Source organism: Lycorma delicatula, chromosome 10 (assembly GCF_047948215.1).
Source record: "Lycorma delicatula isolate Av1 chromosome 10, ASM4794821v1, whole genome shotgun sequence".
NCBI lineage: Eukaryota > Metazoa > Arthropoda > Insecta > Hemiptera > Fulgoridae > Lycorma > Lycorma delicatula.
The window spans coordinates 101,868,427-101,891,367 of NC_134464.1; the positions used below are offsets into that span (position 1 = coordinate 101,868,427).

The 22,941-nt window shown below is 28.5% G+C and overlaps 1 protein-coding gene across 1 annotated transcript in view; it reads left to right on the plus strand.

Annotated features, from left to right (window-relative positions):
* Nucleotides 1–3,991: 3,991 nt before the first annotated feature.
* LOC142331154 (uncharacterized) overlaps nt 3,992–22,941 on the plus strand; it is a 39,223-nt gene continuing 20,273 nt past the window's right edge. Inside the window, exon 1 of the mRNA XM_075376861.1 lies at nt 3,992–4,148. The gene's annotated coding sequence lies outside the window, so the exon portion shown is untranslated. The remainder of the gene's footprint in view (nt 4,149–22,941) is intronic.

The window sequence follows — 22,941 nt, forward strand, 5'->3', positions numbered from 1 at the left end:
CAAAGATCAGTCATTTTTAAATGGTTAACAATATTATCTATGCAATATCTGTAGCATCATTGACAAATGCTTAATGAATCTTACATTTCATTTCTGTTGGTATCACAAATTGTCTGTTATTATTTACAAATTATTTTAAAAATTAATAATTAAGAATTATTAAATTCAAAGGGCACTGACAAATTTTAGTGAAAAGACCAGAAAAAAATACTATTGGTCATTGTAATTAAATCAATAACAGTTACAATTTTTATTTTAATTGCATGATCAGTTGAAAATTATACAAAGCAATTAATATTAATAATAAAATTTAAACTCCACATCTTGTATTAATTTTAAGAATATTGTTATACACATTTATACATTAAATAAAGCATTTACTTGTTAAGTGTATTCATTGTAAGTTATTTTTTTATAAGAAAATATCATTAACAGAGAAACTTGCACATGTAGATTTTATAAACTAAAGCCAGCATTGAAAAAATTTAATTGTCCCATTTTAATATTCATTAATAGTTTATCATTTGAAAAGAATATTTAACAGGTAAATGGTATTATAGATCAGAATTATATATTTATTTAGTTTTGTATTTTTATAAAATGAATTAGATTCATTACTGAATTTTTTTCTTTATTGCTTTTCAGTTTCTTTACACATTTATTATAGCTTGCAAATTATACTGTGCAAGGTCAGAATTTCTTATTGCTTTAAGAAATAAGTTGTCTGTTCCCCCACCAAAATGTCTACTATCTACAACGTAGAAATATCAGGCATCCCATGAATGCATGCTTGCATTATAGGCTCAAGCAGGGTTATAATTACATACATCGCTCTCTTACTTAGCTACATGAAGAAAATTCAGTGATGAGATGATTTGGTTTTGTTTATTAGGCCTTTAATTAAACCAATAAAATGAATGAAATAATTACACTATAAAAACTTTAATGAAAATTGAAACTTAATACTTTTTAAAAACCACCATAAACTTATAATGATAAAAACTCATAAAATTGATTACATTTTTATTATGTTTCATAGTATGGCATACATTTAATTATACAATAATACAAATATAATCTTAAAGATATTTACATAAATTTTTAAAGTATGTCTCCGACTTTTGCAAGGTACATAAAGTTTGTATAAAATTTATAAATATAGTACTCATCTTGTTCATACTGTGTCAGTAACTTGTTAATTTATATATAAACTAACATTCCTTTATTTTTCTATTACCTAATCATTATTTTATGTAAATTAAGAAACTAGGATTTGGACCCGCTTCTGTGAGCTGAATGTCATGATATGAATTTTCAAATTATTCTTCATGGAAATTAATTTTTTTCATAAGAAGATCAACTGTATAATAAAATTAACATACAATGTGTATGTTCATGTGTATGAACATACATTTAAGATCATGACAGAGTTGCAGCAGTCATCTTTATCAACCAACATTTCTTCCAAATATTTTTTCATAATATATTTTTGTAGTTTCTTTTAAAAAATTCTGGCTCAAGTATTGAAAATAAATAAATTATATAGTTGTAAATAAATAAATAAAATTCTAACAAAAATACGGTTATTTATTTATAGAATGTATTTTAATTATCCTTTATAAGCCTATATTTATGAACATGCTCTCTGTTAAAAAAAATTGGTATTTATTTAAAAAATATAACAACCAACACCCACACTAACAAAGGGACAATACAACCATAATTGTGTAACCATACTGAATACAGAAATGCAATTATCAGCACAATACTTTGTGTATGGTTAAGGGCCTTATTTTACTTCCATTGCCATTTTTAATGATTAGCAACCAATTTAAACAATTTTCCCATACATTTATTTAAAACAAAATTAATTTTTTTTTACAGAAATACTACTACCCATTCTATAATTTTTAAAATAATACTAATTAAAGGATAATTTTAAAAAGTGTTAAATTTTCCTATCTTTGTTTAAAATGTACAAATAACATACCCAAATAATTTTCATTAACGTCTGATAGTATTTGTTTAGTGTTTACCATTTCATGTATTTATTATTTTTAAGTATTAATACAAACTTTTAAAAACTGTTTACTAACTAACTGTACATTTTGTAACATTGTTCTGATCAATTTTTTACAGTTTCCTTTCATTCCTCCAGACAAGCACTGAGCCAGTTCATTTTTTTATTCATGATATTCCTTTTTTTATTCATATAATACATTAATTATATGATTTATATCTGCCAATCTCTGTGATGGAATATTAGCGTATTTTGTTTTTTATTTAAAACCTTTGTGTTGAAATTCCAACGAAGCATGGCATTTTTCACATGGTACAAAAATATATTATCATCCATCAGCATCTGTTACAGGGTATTAGCCTATTGTTAAAACAAGTTAATAAATAATTTATCATTTTATATCGATCAGAAAATAATTTATTTGTAATAAAAAATAAAATAGAATTATACAAAAGATTGTCTTATAGATAATTTATTGGCCAGCCAGTTAATGTACTTGTTAGCATGCTGGCCTGTACATCACCTGATCTCCAGTTATATAACTTGCAAGGATGTGGCATATTTTTTTATCTACCAATTCATATGTTTTGTCTTTTTTATTAAAATACATGCAAAAACATGCCGAAAATCATAACAATAAAAGAAAACTGTGTAAAAAACTCAAATTACATAATTTAAATTTGTTTATTAAATTTTTATAGCATATTACCACGAAGAAAGTAGAAATATTGAATACAGTAGTCTTATTTTTAAGGTCTAAATAACCAGCTAGTATATTGAAAGAGTAAGTTTTTATTGCTGTAAAAATAAACCAAAACTAATTATGAATGGATATTATTTGTTTATATCTTATAATCCAAATTGTGAATAAAGTATGTTGCGTTAACAGTTTCAAAATTATTAAATTTCTTACTTCCAAAATAATGTAACTTTTCTTCCAAATTCCTGCCTTACCTAATTGTTGGGTCCTTTTTTAAGGGATTACTTGGTAACAGTGTTGCTAAACACTCTTCTGAAAACAGTTAAGAAACTTCTTCAGTATATAATTGAATTCAATTACATTCTCTATGTAATTTTTGCTTCTAATTTTGTTCCTGAATATATATTTTAATTATCATACTTAAGGGATCTCCTAACCTTTTTAATACAGAAGCCATTATAATAGTGCTACCAGATACTCTAAGGAAGAAGGTACTGGTAATTAACTTCAAAAGACATTTGGTAGTAGTCCCAGTATTTTGAAAGGCAGTCATTTAATATTATAATTTTAGTTATCAAATTTTATCATGATTTTCAATATTATTAAAATTATATATAGATAAATTATTTTGTAATATGATAATACTTATTGTAAATAAACAAATTAGCGAAATGCAGGTTTACAATAGGTTAATGACGTATTAAACGAATATGAAAACCAAAATAAATACAGATTTCTCAGTTAGAAGCAATATATGTTTTTTTAATCGATTACAACTTCAGTTACATTAACATTAATTAAATTAACTTGAGCATATTCTGAAAGTTTAACTTTTGTTTAATAAAGCAGAGTTTTTAATTTAATAAAGGTCAGCCAACACAATTCATATTTATGGGCACTAATGTTCTGATAGTCTATTTTTGTTTCTCGAAAGCTCATTTTGATTTTCTAAGTAGTCCGGTTGATGAAGTTATATTTCAGACTGGATGTATTGAAACTGATTTATACGCCACGTATAATATTTTGAATCGTTATACGTTCATCAAAATGAGATAATATATTTATATATTATCTATCATATATATTACTAAAAAATAATTCGAAAAAGTATATTACGATTATCCATTAGTGTATAAAAAAGGTTTTTATTAAAAAAAAAAAAAAATGTGTATGGGGATGAGTAATATAAACCAAATGATGTATAATTATATACACTGTTATATTGTTTCCTTTTGACCTTCAACGGTACGAACGACTTCTCCATTCGTGGAACTACAGCCAGTTTAATATTGTTATTTTCCCTATCTCCCGCATGAAGCCATGTTTTTTTTTTATTACACACTACCGCTGTGAGCTACAACGTCATTTGCGTTGTTGAACTGAGTTGACTTGTTCGTATTCGTTACTGGCTCTTTGTCGTTGTGCTTGGTAAGTCAATTCATTGTAAACGATTATATTAATATAGTAACTAAATAAAATCTAGTTAATTATTACAATTTTCTGTCTGCAGTGGTTTTAATTCTATGAATTATACATTTATTAATTATTATACAATGATTTCACGTAAGTTTGAATCACGAATTTTAATACTTGCAACAATTTTCCGTTTTTTAAAATTAGTAATTTATAAAAGCCATTCAAATTTCTTGACAGTACTATCATAGTAAACAGCATAGCTATTTTCAAAGTATAACAAACGCAAAATTCCAGGCTACTAAGGGAAAGTAAGACGTGAAATGGCTTTTCGTTATCTTCTTTCCTGGTCCAAATTATACAACCATTTAACCCAGTTAGAGGAGACAGGGTTATACGTGATACTTCCAGTCTGTTTTTAATAGGAACTTCGTATAATGAATGTCATTACTCTCTTAGAAAGCAACTTTTCACATGTGTTTATTGCTTCTCAGGAATTTTACATGTTTTGTACCCATAAAAAAAAATTGGGACAGATGTGTTCAATAATTAATTAACGTATTCCTACGGAGAAACAATGCGCTATGTTGTACTTCACAACTTAAATTAATATTTAATATATATAGGTCTCAAGGGTTATACGGCCACCACTGTAAATATCTGTCCAAGTTCGGTTATGAGATAACCAAATACATATATATATTTTTATTATAAGATCCACAAACTTAACCTACGCTCGCTAACCTTGACTAGCTATATATATATATATATTTATTTATTTGGTTATCTCACAACCGAACATAGACAGATATTTATAGTGGTGGCCCTATACGTATATTTATATTAAATTTTTTTTTAATTATCTTTATGATTACAGTATACGTTATGTCAAATTACGCAATATCGTATAGTTTGTTTACCAAACTTTGGAAGTCGCATTTGTAAACCATTATTTCGTTTTAAGTTGTATGATTCAAACATGAGTTAAAACCCATGAGACCCTATACGTATATTTATATTAAATTTTTTTTTAAATTATCTTTATGATTACAGTATACGTTATGTCAAATTACGCAATATCGTATAGTTTATTTACGAAACTTTGGAAGTCGCATTTATAAACCTTTATTTCGTTTTAAGTTGTATGATTCAAACATGAGTTAACAAAAGGAAAATTTCTCTTTGTTTCGATTACGTTCAATCCGATTTACTTGTTTGATGATAATATTCCTAATCAAACTAAATTTATTTTACTAATAAGACTTCGTCTTGTACAGAGAAAGAAAGAACTATGTTAGCAACCTATATATTTATCGATGAATTTTCGTAATTTATATTTCAACACAATAACTTGCTTTATATATTTCTGTTTAAATAGTTGGGATTTGCAATTTTTTTTAGACCGTTTTAATTCTTAGTGTCAATGTATTAAACGGAAATGCTATGGAAATTAGTAGTTCGTTAAAATATATAATCTCCAAGACTCAAAACCGAAAACTCCGGACGAAAAGCAAACTATGTTATTTTATTCCCCGGTCGCATTTCTGTTTACCTATTTAATTTTCTTTTATTACTAATTATCTTTCTTCAGAAAATTAAAAAAGTAAACGGGCAGAAAATACAACTTTATCCTAGTGTGAAACATACAAAAAAAATAATAAATTATGAACCTATCTCATTAGTTATTTCAATTGCCTAATAAAATTTATTTTAACCTAGCCTCGCCTAGTTATTTTTCCTTCCACAGTTCTTTCAATTTTTGACCATTTATTTAGTAATAATTTTTTTCAATTAAGTATTGGCTTCTTTTTTTTTAAATAAAAAAGTATATGTTCGTTTGAAACTGGCTAAATTGTGCTAGGGCAATAAGAATTTTTTTTTTTGTTTGGTAGTTAATTAGTCATTTTAAGAAAAATTGAATCAATCCTGCGTAAAATCGAGTTCAGTTTTTAAAAAAATTACTTTTCTGTTTTTTTTTACTAATTTTTTTAAAAACAGCTTAATTTAAAGGAAAAAATAGATTATAGAAAAAAATAAATTCTAAAACTATTCTCCATTTTTTTCTTTTACAATTATAAAGCGAATTACTAAGCTTCAAACTCATCTTCATAGATATACGTAATTGCTGTTGTTGCTAAATAAAAAAAATATATAGATCTGTTCTCTGAATTGTCGGTTTGGATCTGCCCTGATTCGAATATGAATATATACATGTTTGAGGATGCATAATAAAAAAGATTTATCCCAAGATAGTAGATTTGGTTTTATTTGTTTTTAGGCTTTATTGATAATAATAGCTTCTCTTTTTTTTTAAATTTTTATCTAATAATATTAAATGTGATATGAGAGATAAATACCGACATAATTAAATGTTCATTTTACATAAAAAGAGATTAAATAGACAGATAGTTGTCTGTTAACTAGTTGTTGTTTTCTATTTTGTTTGTTTTAACTCTAATCGATATAATTGGACATTTATATAGTGACATTGTTATGTCTAGTATGTGTGTGTGTGTGTGTCAGACATGATGAAGTGAAGTCGGGAAAGAGATATGTGTAGAAAGATTTATCCTTTGTGTATCAAAGCCACCAGAAAATATAATCATTTTTTTGTAGTTAATAATTTTCAACCGTTCATCAATCCAAATCTTTTATCTGAATTCTTATTTAAAAATTATCGTATTTATTCATAGTTTTTAGGAGTTGTGATAAGGATTGAACTTTGAGGAGGTACCTGGAGGGATGTTCATCGACAATCAGTGGCTGCATATTAGATATGGATGTTTGTTTAAAGGAGATTGCAGTATTATTTCATTATACCTAAGCACCATCATAGATTAGTTTCATTAATTTCCTTTTCCAAAAAAATAATTATAATAGGTTATTTTAAAATGAAGACTATCGACTGATAGAGCACTAAAAATAACAGTTTTTTTTTAATCATCGTTTTAAATTTAATGTAATTTCATGGTGTATAGATAAGTAATTTTTAGTACGTATTCGATATTAAGAGATACAGATATTTGAATGTGTGAATGAATTATATAAAATTATATACAAACTTATAGTCGCTGATGCCTTATTTTTTTTTTGTTTAGTCTCCGGAACTACCATAAAATATTACTTCAGAGGATGATATGTATGAATGTAAATGAAGTGTAGTCTTGTACAGTCTCACGTCGACCATACCTGAGATGTGTTGTTAATTGAATCCCAACCGCTAAAAAATACACCGGTATTCACGACCTTGTATTCATCTTTTCTTTCTTTTTCCTGTTTAGCCCCCAGTAACTACCGTTTAGATAATTCTTCCGAGGATGAATGAGGATGATATGTATGAGTGTAAATGAAGTGTAGGTTTGTACATTCTCAGTTCGACCATTCCTGAGATGTGTGGTTAATTGAAACCCAACCACCAAAGAACACCGGTAGAACACTATCTAGTATTCAAATCCGTGTAAAAATAACTGGCTTTACTAGGACTTGAACGCTGTAACTCTCGACTTTCCAAATCAGCTGATTTGGGAAGACGCGTTAACCACTAGATCAGCCCGCTGGGTTGACATAGTATTCAAATCCGTATAAAAGTAACCGCCTTTACTATGATTTGAACTTTAGAACTCTCACCTTCTAAATCAACTGATTTGCGGTGATGAGTTCACCACTAGACCAATTACGTCTACCGTTAAGATAAAAAGTCATAAAAGTACAAACTATTTCGTCGTTCGTTTATTAACTTCATCATGTTTATTTGAATTTGTATTATTCCCGGAATTTAATTTATGATGTTTTAATTATCTATTAACCAACATTTTTCTCTGATGTCTTAAAAAAGTCATCAATTGAATACCCTTTTATTGTTACTTGTAAAACAATTTTTACGTTGCAAATACGAGTAATTTTGTTTTAAATTTATTTTTATATTAAAATACAATTGCCCTTACCTGTGTATAATGTTGATTTCATAAAACTAATTAACAATTTTTAAGCTAGTTCATAAAAGGGAAAAATCAAAATTCTTTATGATGAAATGCAATATAAGAATTTTCATAGGGCAAATTGACCAAAGCAGTCTATGCCTGTCATCTCAAAAAAAAAATATATATATATATATATGTGTGTGTTATTAAATCAGATAGTTTAAAATATTCGCTTAAAATTCAAGAACCGCTGGGTCGATCTGAATTAAACTTTTTTTTTTATCAATAATATTTAAATTTGAGAATGATTTTAGGATACATTTATCAAAGTAACTATTATTTGCTGAGTAATACCCTTAAATAAAGATACTGTCGTATAGTTATCTTTCATACAGCGATATTTTAATCCTCTGACTGATTAATTACCTTCTGTAAAAAAATCTTGTACACCGGATTAAAAAAAAATAATGAATTTTATTGTAGTACTTTTATCAAAATTGGTTAAATTTACTGCTAGATGTAACTTACTTAATAAAAAGTTTTTAATTAGCTCAATTTTCATACACAGACTAGTAAATAGTTTCTTAGTAAGATCTTTCTATTTTCAATTTTTATCGTTACACTTCCATCGGTAAATAATCGTTCAGATGCGTTTTATTTTCATATTATCTTGTGTTCTATACAAAACTAAAGCAAAAAAAAAATTCTTTATTCAATAATTTTATTTATTTGTTCCCATTAACTAGATTTTTTGTATAGCCTATTTTAAAGAAACTTTAAAAATTAATGTATACATAATGATTCCCGAATAACATGTTTCAAACATGTTCTACTGCTGAAAATAAAGAAGAAAGTTCATATAAACATAGAGTCACATGTTCGACCAGTATATTGAGAGACTAACAAATTAAAAATTTCTTATAATTACAATTGGTTACTGTAAAACCATAGAAAATTATATAAATAATAATAACGACAATTCGTATATATAACATACAAAATATTAATTAAAATAAAAAGACAGTATTTATTTAATAGCATTTACATTGTACTCGTAATATCAGAATACAGTGCAATTTATTAAAAAAAGATTAAAATGAATGAAAAAACTATTACTGCATTAACAACAAGAAAAGTTTAAAGTTCATACATTTCAGTATCTGCAGTTATATTACTTTTACTATTTACAGTAGAACTACCCTATACTGTACGAATGAATAGAATACTGCCACTTTCACTACTTTTTTTTCCTGTTTAGCCTCCGGTAACTACCGTTTAGATAATACTTCAGAGGATGAATGAGGGTGATATGTATAAGGGGGTAAATGAAGTGTAGTCTTGTACATTCTCAGTTCGACCGTTCCTGAGATGTGTGGTTAATTGAAATCCAACCACCAAAGAACACCGATATCCACAATCTAGTATTCAAATCCGTGTAAAAATAGCTGGCTTTACTAGGACTTAAACGCTGGAACTCTCGGACTTCCAAATCAGCTGATTTGGGAAGACGCGTTAACCACTAGACCAACCCACCGGGTTGGTCTAGTGGTGAACGCGTCTATTTACCAATAACTCACCTATCAACTTCTAGCATTCACCCATTGTCTACACCGGAATACTCGTGACGTATTTTTCAGTCGTTTTTACCACACGCTTACTGATATCGCTGTCACGACTGCGCTGAATACGGCCTCACAGAGCTACTCTCTCTCTCTTCCTCTCTGTCCGCCGGTTCCTGGCATTATTTATACCCCCCGGCCTGCAGAACCAGTACCCGAATCGTCCCTTTAATTGTTGAAGCGTAATAATTTTCATTGTCTGCGCCTTTACGTTTATCTGTAAGTTTTTTGTTCAGTTCTGGTAATCCTTCTGGTCGAACAAGAGCTTTTGGAAGTCCCATTGTATTACAGTGAAAAAATTGTTAAACGAATCCGTTATTCTAAGAAAAGAATCCCTTTTAGTTCCTTTTAGATTCTTTTCTCTTTCTTTCTTTTTAATCGAAAGAAACCCGTTAATAACGGCCCTGTTAAAATAGGTTCGGAAACGTATCGTTAGCGAGTGTCGGCTGGTGAAATACTTCACCTTGATTTGTTTGCCCTCGGTAAAATTAAGTCAGACTTAAAATTCCTGGGATTCAAACTAAGGGGTAAATTTAGTGGTTTACATGAAATTTGACAAGAAAATTTGAAAAAATAGATCTCAGAATTGCATTTTTAGTAGTTTTCGAGAAATTTAGTCAAGATTTGGGTCGAAAATACAGTATTTTACTTTTTGGCATAAAATAACATTGTTAAATGTAATAAACGCATAAAAGTTTTAAACGAAACTTGTAGAGAATTTTATTTTGAGTAAAAAGGTACGAATAAAGCCCACAGAAACTAAATACAAACGTGAAAGTTTAAAAGTTTATTAAAAACAAACCGTATCAAAATGCGGTAAATTTTAATTAGGTATTGAATGAAACAAAATTTTCAGTATTACAAAACAAAAGAATTAAATATCTTAAAAATCAGACGATAAAATATCAAATAAACCAATTTATTAGACATCTTTAAAGCTAATTATTAAAAATTAATTCCATCTAATATGTTTAAAATAATTTATTTCATAAGTCGGCAATAGTACCAGCTGATTCCAACAATTAAGTATTTATTGGAATGTATATGTATATATAGAAAGAGAGACATTACAATTGCGTGTGTTGGTTATTTCTTAATTGGAAATGTTTACTAAGGACCGCCCACGCGTGACGAAAAATACATTTTTGTTATTTATATAACAAAGATAACTTTTCAAAGAAAAAAAGTTCAGAGAAAATTAATCCTACCCACCGGGTTGGTCTAGTGGTGAACGTGTCTTCCCAAATCAGCTGATTTGGAAGTCGAGAGTTCCAGCGTTCAAGTCCTAGTAAAGCCAGTTAGTTATTTTTACACGGATTTGAATACTAGATCGTAGATACCCGGTGTTCTTTGGTGGTTGGGTTTCAATTAACCACACATCTCAGGAACGGTCGAACTGAGAATGTACAAGACTACACTCATACGTATCATCCTCATTCATCCTCTGAAGAAGTATCTAAACGGTAGTTACCGGAGGCTAAATAGGAAAAAGAAAGGAAAAGAGAAAATTAATCCTGCTCTCTTTTTGGTAAATTAAAAAAAAAAGAAACATTACTCGATCAGGATGAATTATAAGCAAAAATAATAATAATAATAATAAGCAATGAAAATTTGAAGCAAAATAATAATATATAAATTTTATAGATTTTTTTTTTTAATTCAGCTTATATTACAATAAACAAAAGATGGAGATAAAAAATAAAGGCAAAATAAAGTAATTAAGAATATAAAAGGCATTATTACAAAATGAACTATAGCCCATGTAAATTATTTAAAATTAAATAAATATGGTATGTATTCCAAGGTAAAGGAATTGAAACAATGAAAAAAATTAAGGTTAAAACTCTATAAATATAATTTGAATGAAATTTTCAGTCTACTTTGGTAAAATATCGGGTATGAAATGGAGTATGTATTAAAAATTTAAATAAATATCGTACATGTGCTAAATTTAAATATAATAATGTGAGTGTTTTGGCGAAATATCAAATGAGTTAATTTATGACAAGATCATTAATTTATAACAAAAGAGTATTGTAATCGAAAAAGGCAATATCTGCTCAAGTCATCTTTTTTCAACCTCGCCATTATCGGACTACAAATAACTATTGAGAACTAGAATACCAAACGCAACAATTTTCAAATAACTGTGACGATACTTGAATTATAAAGGTTAGTCTGTAATTTATAAATTACGACGCTAACAATATAAATGACAACGACCAAGACGATTCATGTTATGTTGTTAAAAGAGGAAAATGTAATTCTAGTCCAAATGGTAATGTTAGAAGATGATGACTTAATTATATTCGTATTCCATGTTAACTGACGCCGCATCAAAACAGTCACATTAGTTATTTAAATTTAATTGGGTACATCCGATTTCATTTACAAACATTTCAGAATTACAATATTAAAACGTACGTAGTTATACTTTCAGTTTTAACTAATCTATTCATTCTCTTTAACATAAAGAGATATATATATATATATATATATACACACACACACACACACACACACACACACACACACACACACAGAGTGTCCCGTATAAAACACAACCCAACCTTATATTGGTAGGTATTAAAATAATAAAAAGGCATGTGTAAATGTAAATGTAGTTTTTATTATCACCATCCATTACCGTACATTTAGAGTAAATGTTGGAAGTGGCCATCTTCTTGAATACAAGCTTCAATTCTTTTTACAGCGTTTCTTAAAACTTTTTTCAAAGTTTGTGGCTGGATATTTAATACAGCTTGTTCAATATTGACTTTCAATCGTTCAAGTGTTCGTGGTTTGTTACCGTAGGCTTTTTCTTTGAGTTAACCCCGTAGAAAAAAATCCGCCGCAGTCAAATCTTGTGGTGGCCACAAGCCTCGACCGATAACACGATTACCAAAGAATTCCTCAAAGAAATCAGAAGTTGAACCTGCGTAGTGCGATGTCGCACCGTCATGTTTTAGCCAGCAGTATCTGTCTTCCTCTTCCAAGAGTGCGATGAACTGAAATAAAATATCCTGATATCGTTCCGCATCAATGGTGTACTCGAAAAAAATAGGACCGATTATTTTCTTCCGTATATCGCGCACCACACGCCCAACTTCTGCGGGTATAATGGTTTTTCATGATAAACGTGGGGATTTTCAGCGCTCCAAATTCTACTGTTTTGGCTGTTTACGTAGCCATCCAAATGAAACCGTGCTTCATCTGTGAAAAATAACGAATCCATAACATTAATTCCCTCACGCAAAAATCGACGGAACCGTTGACAATAATGAAGCAATTTTTCTTTGTCGGGCTCAAGAAGTCGATGAACCGTTTGAATGCGATAAGGTCGTAATTGTAATCGTTTGGTCGCCCGATGAACAGTCGATTTAGACACATTAATTTCAGCAGACAAACGTCTGATCGATTTATTTGGCGAGGCGAGTAATCGGTCTTTGATTTCAGCGACTGTATCTGTATTCAACACTGACGCAGATCTTTTGTGTTTCTTGTCATTAACAAAACCGGTCTCTCTAAATTTTGCGACTAACCTTAATACTGATGTTTTGTTAGGTGCCGGTTTATCTGGGTACTTATAACTATCTGGGTAAGTTCTACAACTGTGTTGTCAACTTAATAAATGCTTGCGCAATATATTCTGTGCAATGATGTTCGATTAATACTCAACTGAGTGGAACGTTTTCGTGTTGACATTGTGGCATCCTCAGATACATCGTTCCTTACAGGCTCAATTCTTTTAATTATTTCTGGAAGATCCTGAGCAATTTTCATGTCAGATTTCATATAAAACCGCTAAATCTATTCCTTAATTTGGGTCCAAAGAATTACTGTCTGACTTAAGTTTATCGAATTTGCAGAAATCAAGGCATCTTTCGCCAACCAACATTCGCTAATGAAGCGTTTCTAACCTTATGTTTACACGAACCTTCTTTATTTTTACCAGTATAACATATCTTGAAATTTGTTAAATTCTTCGTCAATCACTCGGTTTATAGCAAATCAAAACTTATTTAAATAAAAGAAAATGTATAGTTTACAATTAAATTGACACGGTAAAATACAGTTTTTATCGCCTTTTTTGGGGGTTATATGAAATATCCGAGCTTATAATTACGACAAAATAAGGTTGTAAAATATTATATAGTTAATGTACAGAATTAAAAAAAAAAAAATCCATCAAATCTCAGGTTATTTAAAATGTTTTTCATTCTGCAGGATTTATAAATTGATGAGCGATTCAGTTTATTTATTTTTTAATTATTCTTTTTTTTTTAAATGTACTTCGCCTATTTGATCCGTTTTATAAAGAATATTCTAACGTATTGTTTACTTCTGTGCCGTTTTTTTGAATTGCACTTTTCAAAAGTGAAAAATACAATGTTGGAGAAACCTGTATTCTGTTTTTTGAACAAAAATTATTCGAAAACTTTTCATTTTTACTCTTCAACTGTATTCGCTATTTGGCAAACTGTTTTGTTTTTTTTTTTAAATAATATTCTTCGTAAAATTTGAACTGGTATCGGTTATCTCAGCTTAAAAATGATTCGTAGAAATCCACGATTTAATTCCCACTTCTTGGGTTATATACGGTTTAAATTTGGAAATAAATTGTTCTTTTTTTATTAGAAATTTCTTCAAAATTGCCATTTTTATGGGTGCTTTTTCTAGCAACCAAAAACAAAATAGAATTGCGTACAAATTTTTCCTGTTCTTAATTCTCAAGTCCTTCTTTTCAAAATGTTATTTGTACGTGTTATACTCTTTGAGATGTTTTTTTTTTGTCTTCAGTCATTTGACTGGTTTGATGCAGCTCTCCAAGATTCCCTATCTAGTGCTAGTAGTTTCATTTCAGTATACCCTCTACATCCTACATCCCTAACAATTTGTTTTACATATTCCAAACGTGGCCTGCCTACACAATGTTTTCCTTCTACCTGTCCTTCCAATATTAAAGCGACTATTCCAGGATGCCTTAGTATGTGGCCTATAAGTCTGTCTCTTCTTTCGCTTCTTTCTTCATCTATTTGCCGCAATACCTCTTCATTTGTCACTTTATCCACCCATCTGATTTTTAACATTCTCCTATAGCACCGCATTTCAAAAGTTTCTATCTTTTCTTCTCAGATACTCCGATCGTCCAAGTTTCACTTCCATATAAAGCGACACTCCAAACATACACTTTCAAAAATCTTTTCATGACATTTAAATTAATTTTTGATGTAAACAAATTATATTTCTTACTGAAGGCTCGTTTCGCTTGTGCTATTCGGCATTTTATATCGCTCCTGCTTCGTCCATCTTTAGTAATTCTACTTCCCAAATAACAAAATTCTTCTACTTCCATAATCTTTTCTCCTTCTATTTTCACATTCAGTGGTCCATCTTTGTTATTTCTACTACATTTCATTACTTTGAGATCTGAGATATTGAAAAGTACTTTCAAAAAGCAAATCTAGGCCTTAAAAAAATCTCTTCCGTTATCAAATAGAGTTTTTCAAATACTGCTTGGTTTTAAAATTATTATGATAAAACTCATGCGTCTTCTTTCGTTAACTACCGTCATTTACTGCATTATTGGTAACGCCGAAAAAGAATAACAGCTGTTTGATAATAAACCATTTTACTGTTTTGAATACAGAACTAATTATCTAAAGCAGTAAAAATGACGAGTCTTAATACAATCCTTTCAAAAGAACTTCGCAATCTGGTAGCTAAAAAAGAAACACGCATTGGTCGAAAAAAAAGTAAAATTTTTGTAATTCTTTATAGTTTTCTTTCTCTTATCTCTTAGCAGTTAAAATTCATTTCATTAATCATTTAATATGCACGATAAATCATATACGTATCATTTTTTAAATTTAATTCGTCAATTAAACTTTAAGATAAATATAATAAATATGTTTAATAGATTTAGTACTAGGTTTAGTAGGTTATAACATAGTTAGAATAGTTAGTTAGCTTTCGTAGGTTTAATGAAAGTTCACGTTTTTTTATTTCAGTAATATTATAAGACGATAAACAAAATCATTAACTTGTTCATACTTAAACATTTTTATAACTAAAGTGACGTAATTTTAAAATAATCTATTTAATACGTCTGCTTATTAAATAAACAAACAAAAAATTATGATTAATTATAAAAAGATTAGTCAAAATAATTTCATTAAAAGTGTACTTGAAATACAAAAATGTATACATTCAATCATACATCAGTTTGACAATAACGCAATAAAGTCGAACTAGGCGAAAGAGTGTTAAAAGAAGTATTTGTCGGTGTTTCGGTTTTCTTTGTTAGGTCAAAATACTATCACCAACACTGTATTTGAGTAGCGTATCATTGATTTATTATTATTATTATTATTAATATGTATGTTACGCACGGCCAGACAGGAAATACAGTTCTTCGTTGCCGCTGAGGTTAGCGCTCGGGACAGGTTCATATACGAATGTTTTTACAAAATTACAACGGAGACTGAGCCATCGTAGTCACTAAAAAACTAATAAAGATTAAAAAAATTTGTTTCCATTATTATTATATATATATTTATATGTATTGAAAAAGTAAATTATGTTACAATTTAATCTTTTAATTTGACGCTTAAGTTCCCGATTGATTCGGATAATCGAAGTTTCACTTTTCTATCGATTGAAGTGAACATTAAAAAAGTATTGTATTTAAGCATTCGTCACCTTACATTATTGTCCCGTTTCCTAAATTTTTACTTAATTGTACGAAGTAAGGAGGTATTGTGATCGTGAAAAAACGGAAATATCCATTTTGACCATCCCAGAGTCCATTTTGATTAGTTTCGGCGACGACTGTGTACGTACGTATGTATCTCGCATAACTTGTAAACGATTAGCCGTAGAATGTTTAAATTTTTGATTTAAGACTGTTGTAACATCTAGTTGTGCACCTCTCCTTTTGATTGCAATCGACTTGACCAAAAAACTCTTGATTTTGGAATTTCTTTTATTAATTGTAGTAATAAGCCCTCATTGAAAGCTTTTCAAAGATATAAATGGTACTTATTTTCATTGGTTCCAGAGTTACAGCCAAATAGAATTTTAATTAATGAAATATTTGGTTATCTTACAAGGGGAAGGCACATCGGTTCAAATCCGATTTAATATCTTTTTTGTATTTTTAGCTTTCTTTTTTTGTTAATTTAAATATATTGATTTATTAATAAATTTTCAACCTCTGATTGTACAAATTTTTTACGATAATTCAATAATAATAAAAAAATATATCAGAAGTTATTAATAAAATAAAATTTTATGTACTTTTCTTTTTAAAAAAATGTTTATATGTAATTAAATAGGCGTTCAAGGAAGTCATGTGGTGTCCACATCAGATTTTTTAATCTGATCTGGGTTTATAGCTTGGTAAGAAATACTACTTCTAAAATATTTCTGAAACGAATAAATGTTTAACCGTTTAAAATAAACTGGATGTAAACATTACAATGAAGGCTATATTAAGTCTATATTTTATCTGTTAAATTAATACTGATGTTTATTTAAAAGATACAGACGTTGATAGTTTTGCAAAAAGTAGTTCTTCCTCATCTATTTTAAAAATCTAACGGAATCTTTCTAATTTACAGGAAGTTATAATAATTAAAAATTATGAAATTGAAATAAAAGCCCAAGATAACTTTGTATAGACCGCATAAAACCATGTACGATAAACTGCTTTAAATTTTTTGAAATATCTTTATTTTATTGATTCACGCAGTCATACTTACAAAAATATTCTTTAAACCAATTATACAATGTAAAAAAATCATTTAACCGCAGAGATCAGATGAAGCAAGCCCGTGGTGTGGTTAACCAATGATTAACAGCTAATAGATTACTAATTATTATTTAAGATTAATAATCTGTATTATAGATGACTGATTGAAGAATAAATGAGAAAAAATTAAAGCCACTGTGCTAAAATAACATTGGAATTTATACCTTTTAATGGTTGCAAGCTATGAAATTCTTGTCTATACGAAATACAAAGATAATATAATAATAATAATTTAGACTTAATTACTCAATTTTTTTAAACAGTTAAATATTCATTATTTTGCTATTTGTTTATTAATATAAAAATAGTTACATTTTTCCAAGAATACAAAATGATTAAAAATAATAAGAGAACAAATTACGTACAAAACCTTCAAATAAATAATTAAACAGAAATTTACAGTCCATTACTTGTATCACTTAACAAGTTTCAATGTTCCAAGATTACCGAAATCTCTCTTTACTTCCTTGTACGAAGTATTGCAACCGCGAAAAATTTCAGTTTTCAGATTTCAACGGAAATATCCATTTTCACCATCCTTGAATCCGTTTTGTCCAGTTTCGGCGTGACATCTGTATTTCGCAAACTCATAAACGATTAGCCGTAGAATTGCAATCGACTTTTTCTTAACTGCAGTAATAAGCCCTCTTGAGAGCTTTTTAATGATATCATAAGTGGTACTTATTTTTCATTGGTTCCAATGTTATAGGCAAATAAAATATTAATTAATGAAAATTTGCATCTTACAAGGGGAAACACATCGGTTCAAATCCGACTTCATATATATATATATATATATATATGAAGTCGGATATATATTTATATAATTAGCTAGGCGATTACCAAGGTAGTTTTCGGCCTTGGCGCAGTTGTCCAGATCAAATTATTACTTTGAAATTACTTAGAGATATTTATAACAGAAAGCAAAAACAGATGATTATTTATTTTATTGATTTCAAAAAAGCGCACGATTGCATACATAGGTCTTCGATGTTAGAAATTCTTAGAAATCTCGGATTGGATCCTAAATTGGTAAATATGATCGGTTTAACATTGACAAATAGAAAATCTAAAGTGAAGTTTCGTCGCGAATTTTCCGAACCTTTTTACATAAAATCCGGACTGAGACAAGGCGACGGACTTTCGCCTTTATTATTTAATTGTGCACTAGAATTTCTGATGCGCGAATGGTTTAAAATTAATCCAAAAAATATTCGCATAGGATACAAAAGAGATAACTTAAATTTAAATTGCCTAGGATTTGCCGACAACTTGGCTTTATTAGCTAATAGTATCGCAGAAGCCAGAATACAAATAACAAGAATAGAAGAACTTGCGAATAAAATTGGACTTAAAATTTCTTACGAAAAGACTAAAATGATGGCTATAAATCCTTTAGTTATTAATTCTGTGAATATTAATGGAAACAAAATAGAACTTGTAGAAAAATTTAAATATCTTGGAGATATCATTACTTGTAATCGTAACGAAAAACAAAATTGGACTGAAAGACTTAATCCACCGGGTTGGTCTAGTGGTGAACGCGTCTTCCCAAATCAGCTGATTTGGAAGTCGAGAGTTCCAGCGTCCAAGTTCTAGTAAAGCCTACTATTTTTACACGGACTTTAATACTAGATCGTGGATACCGGTGTTCTTTGGTGGTTGGGTTTCAATTAACCATACATCTCATGTATGGTCGAACTGAGAATGTACAAGACTATACACTTCTTTCACACTCATACATATCATCCTCATTCATCCTCTTAAGTATTATCTAAACGGTAGTTACCGGAGGCTAAACAGGAAAAAGAAAGGACTGAAAGACTTAATAAAAATTATTTAAAGTGCTACAAGTAACCAAAAATACTTACAACAAAAAATCGCTCTCGATTAACACTAAAATTAGACATTACAAAACTGTGGTTAAACCAGTAATTACTTACGCGAGCGAGACTTTATTTAGATTAAATCAGAAAAATAGGACTGAACCTTTGCTTAAAGTTGAACGCAGGATTCTTAGAACCTGCATCAATAAAAAATATAAACACGAAAATCGGTACAGATTATCGCCTAATAAATTTCTGTACGAAAACTTGGAATCTTTAATCGATACTATGAAAAAGAAGCGAATTTCTTTCTGCGCACACTTGTTAAGATTACCGCAGGATAGGATTACTAAGAGAATTATCGATCAATTTTGGTCTTTTAAAAATCCACCATTATGGATCAAAGAAATTAAAGAAGATATGCAAGAATTAAATTTGACTTACGAAGATTTACTTAATAAATCCGAAAAATTAAAATTTGTTATTAAAGATCCGAATACCGACTTTAAAGTAAGAACTTTTAATTATTCAAAAAGGGTTTATTCAGAAGAGGATCGTAAAGCAAAATCATTAAGAATGACTAAATATTGGGAGAAAGTAAAAGCTAAGAACTTAAAGGACAAAAGATCGGCTAAAAAGACTTGAATTATTCTGACTAACGTGGTCCTTTGCGGCCTTAAAAGTAAAAAAAAAAGTCTTAACTATTTTAGACAACAAATTTTTTTAATCGCTATATGTTTAAAAACAAATCCAATGGTCAGTTTGATCGGGATTCTAAAAAAAAAATGCTGTTTTTAGTAAACAATAGGACAGTAAAAAGGTTTTGAAGGAAGAAAGAATTTTCATTAACACTGCTACCAATCATGATAATCTGTAATAAACAAATACAAACCCTTTATAATGTTAAGCCAAACGGCTATGTAGGTTAGTGTAAGGTGATTGTACTTCGTTCTACGCTTAGTTGAGACGATGAACCCTGACGTTAAAAAAAAAATAAAAAAGATAGCTTTCTATTCATAGGTTTTCGTCATGTCTTTCTTTTAAGACGAATTTCAGTGATGGAATTAATTTACGAATATTAACAGAAAAGGGAATAAGAAATAAAATAAGTAGACTCACGATATTTTTTTTTTTTTTGTTAATTATTTAAACAAGTTATTGAGTTTCAGTGAAGATGTATTGTAGTATTACAACTTTTGTAGAATATTAGTAAAACGTAGGAGTGATGTTGAAAAAGGAATAATAATCTTTTTATTGATTTATTTTGTTATAGTGTCATAGTAATGTACACAAAACAGGTATTATGACATGATAAACCACTAAGTAATACAATAGATCTTACTTTTTTAATGATCAAATATTAAATTTTGTAGTCTCTTCTATTCGTAAAATCAATAATGTTAGATATTTCAATGGTGGGAGAAGAGGAAAAAGGAGATAGAAAATCAGTGTATATTGCTTGTTTTCTGCTCTGTTGTGTCAAGGACAAACAATTACAGAGGTAGAAGCAGCAATATGTTTATAAGTTCAAGGTTATTCTGGGAAGAATGATTCATATTCGACTAATTTTTTGGTTATGTTAATTTTAACTTTGATTTTCTGTTCTCTCTTCATTTTAATTCTCTATTTACTTATTCTGTAATAATTAATGAAATATTACCTTTTGAGTATTGAATTGAGTGATGTTGAATATTACTTGATTAACATTTACAAATAATATAATTTTACATACAATTGTAAAGACAGGATATTAAAGTATTAGTATTTTATACATTATCTCTCATATCGGATTGAAAACAAGACTTATCTTAAATTATTTCATTCATATTCATTATAACTTACTATTTGTTATCGCTTTTATTAAAAAATAAAAGTACTTTAAAACTGCAGATAAAAATGTTTATTCACATTAAATGAAAGTTAATGCTATTATTTAAGTTCCTATTTCTTAATCACAGACATTTTGATTACCTCTGGGTATTTCCAAGATTAAAAAAGATATTAACCACTTTTACAACTTCCTATAGAAATTTGAATGTGAAACACAATATTTTAATCTAAACGTTTTCTCTTTCCGAGAAGTGGAAGTGATAATAGATAGATAGAGTGCATAAAATGAAAGTTATATGAACCTTGTTTGTTGAAGTGATGTTACTTATTACTTAGAAAAATAGTTCAAAATTTAATACAAAAAAATAATGTAAAGGATAAAAAAAAATTTGGGCGAGTGGATTATTATATTCTTCTTCTTTTTTAATTCTGTATATGTGGATGCATCATGTTTGTTTAGTTTAGAATAGGTTAATATATATAAAATTATGAAATTTTGGTATGGTAACTCATGAATGTTCGGTATTAATGCTTGTCAATTTTAAATAAAAATTTCACCATTGATAGGTAGTTCCTATTTAACACAACTTTTATCGCAAAATAGATGTGTAATGGTAAAAACATAAGTGGGTAAGTTGTTAGTACCCATCACTGGGTTATATTACTAAATAAATACTACAAGTAATGTAAAAAAAATTGCTAAAATCCACCCAATTTTTAAAAAAACAAATAATCGTTTTACTTTTTTTTTTAAGTAAACAAACAATAACAAAAGTTGTTTAATGATTTTAAGCGTGAATGGCTCAAAGCTTAAATTGTTTTTTATACAAGTACCAAGAAATCTCAATAATTTCACTACCAGTTTGTTTCTTTTTTTTATACAAAACATAATTACACGATAAGAAACTAAATCTTTCTTTCTACGTAGGCAACTGTAATCTTCTTTTCTTAAAAATTAATTGGAATTTACATGTACTTTGATTCATGTTCAATATTCCATTCAAATATCTTTGTAAATCGAGTTTTGTTTATTTAATTTTAAATTACATCTTTGCATCAGTGTAAATAATGTAGTAATAATCTAATTAATATGATCACCAAAATAGAATGCTACAAGCATTATGATAAACAAATTGCCTGGTAAACAGATTACTTTTACATTAGTAGAATTTATCGTTATTCACAATGCTGATGTCAAAAATTTATCGCTTAATATTTGCATTTCAGTAATCATTTTATAAAATCAGTCAAAAATATTTTGAAAAAATGTCTAATAAGAAAACAAAAAGATGTGTACACTAACATATGTACACTAAAAACTCAGCAGCAGGTTGTGGTGCTGCATTTAACAAAAGAATGGAAACCATCTGTAGGGAATAATGGTGTGGGGAGGGGGTAAGATTGAATCTTTCTCTAGAGATGTAGTTGAGTTGAATGCAAATAGTTCAGTCCTGTTATAAGCTAACGTTACAGACGTCTGGGTCAAGTTCTTAAATGCACAGGATTATAGTATGCAGTGAACAGTAACAATGAACCTTTTTATGTTTAAGCATCAATTCCATTTTTATTTGTAAAACTATTTTTATTAAATTCTTTATAATTTAATATAATTAATTTGTCATAAATAAAGCTTAGTAAAATACCATTTATTTTATCATAAAAAATGTTTGTCTTTTGTTTATGACAGAAAGGATAAGTTTTAATATCTTAGAAAGTTAACTTGGTAGAAATATACTTCTTTATCGATGTACATTGTTGACCTTGAATAGTTTTATTCTATTCCTATGCATTTTTTTTTTA